The sequence below is a fragment of the Chiloscyllium punctatum genome, unplaced genomic scaffold (genome assembly GCF_047496795.1).
Source record: "Chiloscyllium punctatum isolate Juve2018m unplaced genomic scaffold, sChiPun1.3 scaffold_1242, whole genome shotgun sequence".
NCBI classification, from domain to species: domain Eukaryota; kingdom Metazoa; phylum Chordata; class Chondrichthyes; order Orectolobiformes; family Hemiscylliidae; genus Chiloscyllium; species Chiloscyllium punctatum.
In genome coordinates, this window is record NW_027310976.1 from 7501 (window position 1) to 10000 (window position 2500).

Here is a 2500-nt window from a genome sequence, read left to right on the forward strand (position 1 = left end):
CGGCCTTCAGTGGGGCCGGCGGGCGACGCCGCTCCTGAACCCAGCGGCCCCGAGTCGGACGAGTTGAGGAAGGCACGCCGACGGTGACAGGGTACGGAAGACACAGCGGTGGCCTTCTGGCGACTTGGCCCCCGACAGCCCGACGTTCCGCCGTCCTCCCGATGGCCAGGAGGACCGTGCGGGGGTCGGCCGACGGCGTGGTAGGTGTGCCTGCACGGTGACGGAGCACACACCACGCCCGCCAACCCCTCCGTACCTCCCGAGACCGGTGGCAGGACGGAGCGGAAAACGTGCGGACTGAACGGGAGAGCCAAGAGCCAGCGATCCACGCGCGTGCGACCGTCCAAGTCACAGCGTTCGACGAAAACCTCCTCCCTCGGCCAGGCACTCGGCGCCAGCAGGGGAGACAGGATCAGACGCCCCGCCGGCCACTTAAGGCCGAGGACGAACCACGAGACGGGCGGCTGCAGCAGCGGGCGGCCTGCAGCTCCCAGCACTCTCAATCGATCAACCATCGAGTCGGGTCAGCGTGTCAAACCGGCGAGCTCCACGGTCAGGCCGGCGGCGCACCAGCACCGGACCTCCGCGGCTCCCTTCACTCTTTCCACTGCCAGCCAACCGAGAGACGGACCCAATGCGGACGTGCAGAGCTTAGGCAGACCCCCCACTGGAGGCTCAACACTTCGTGGCAGCTCCGTGTCCCAGAGACCAGGAGGGTTGGCACACACACACAGTGTGAACCACCGACAGCCATTCTGGGACCGGTGACAGCCGTGCTGGCCCCACTGCCACGACACAGACGGACGCCAGGCCGCGCTCCCCGGCGGGGGGATGGCGTCGAGCCTGACGAACGGAATGTGCAGGGTGGGGGGGAAAGGCCAAGCGCTCCGACGCCGGAGGGCTCCGGAGTCTGAACTTAGGGGGACAAAGAGGACGGGTCCTCTGCGACACCCCAGCCGCGCTCTCGCCAGCCAAGGCGAGTGCGATTGATTGCCAAACGACCCTCAGACAGGCGTGGCCCCGGGAAGAACCCGGGGCCGCAAAGTGCGTTCAAAGTGTCGATGATCAATGTGTCCTGCAATTCACATTAATTCTCGCAGCTAGCTGCGTTCGTCATCGACGCACGAGCCGAGTGATCCACCGTCAAGAGTTGTCTGAGTTTGTTTTAGGTCTCTCCCTCGCCAGAGGAAAGCGACCCGGACCGCACATACGCTCCCCACCTTGAGCTACAGCCACCTGCACGCCGGCGTGCGGGCGGAGCAGGGTGGCGTGAAGCGATGGGGAGCACCATCCTGGTGCGGCCCGCAGAAACATACGTCTATTGGGGGGAGGAGGACAGGGCGCCCAAGAGGCGATGCGTGCCCCAACGCACCGCAGCGACGGAGGCAGGATCACCGCCACCATGTCGCCCGCCTAGTATCACGAGGCGTGCAGCAGCTTTGCCCTAGGAAAAGCAGAGGCGGGAACGGGCACCGGCCATCGGTTCGGCAGCGTCACTGACGCGTGCACGTGGCGGCGTGTCGGCGAGCGGACTTCCTGCGAGGAGGCGGGGGCGGCACTCGCCCGAGCAGACGCCCGCCCGGCCCAGCCACCGCCGAGGTGGACTGGGAGTCGCGGCAACGGCTCGTCATACTCGTTCCCACACTCACAGCGCAGCTTGCCCGCAAGCCACCGACCACCGATCGACGCCAGGCGCCCCGACCGAGAGCGGGATCGCTCGTTCGCCCTGCTGGCAGTTCGCTGGGGATCACTACTGCACGGAGCTCGGAGACCGACGGGCGGCAACTCGAGAGTCTTTAAACCACCACCCCCATCCCGCAAGTGCAAAGAGGCTGTATACGCACAGACGGGTGAGGGGAATAGGTACCCCGTCGGGTTTGAAGGGAGCGTGACTAGATAGCAACGATGTAAACCCAGCCGATTTGGGAGCGAAAGACCGGCGCCTGCATCACCGGCTTCGTTTCCCGTGGCTGGAGAGTACACCGAAACCCTCCGTCTGTCGCGAGCTCCCGACGACGCGGTGCCGCCAAGCAGCAGGGCCGGACCTGGTGTGGCTCCCCTCGTCGATCACAGACCGGTCGGCACTACTGACGAGACGGTGGAACGGGCTTCGCCCCTTGTGACGAAGGGTGATGCGAACCCGCCCGCCCGCGTGCGTTCGGGGTGGACTCGGCAAACGGAGATTTGAAATCGGAAAGTGTCCTCCTGCCCCGCGCAGGTAGGCGCCCAACAGTTGTGGGGGGTTTGGCGGTGACCACGGCTGCAGGGCCTGCTACCCCGACGAGCTCTCCTGCTGGCCCCGAAACCACCCTCGCGAGACAAGTTGAAACGGAAACGGGCGTACCCCCAAGCCGACGATCCTTTCTTATTTGTTACTTTTTTTTTCACTTGCTCGAGTTGTGGCGATTTGGCGGTGACCACGGCTGCAGGGCCTGCTACCCCGACGAGCTCTCCTGCTGGCCCCGAAACCACCCTCGCGAGACAAGTTGAAACGGAAACG

General features: G+C 65.5%; 1 non-coding gene across 1 annotated transcript; it reads right to left on the reverse strand.

The window, feature by feature from the left end:
- Nucleotides 1-998: 998 nt before the first annotated feature.
- On the reverse strand, nt 999-1152 carry LOC140474880 (5.8S ribosomal RNA). Its single transcript, XR_011959497.1, has one exon. It is a non-coding gene; the product is annotated as a 5.8S ribosomal RNA (ribosomal RNA).
- Between the last annotated feature and the right edge of the window lie 1348 nt (nt 1153-2500).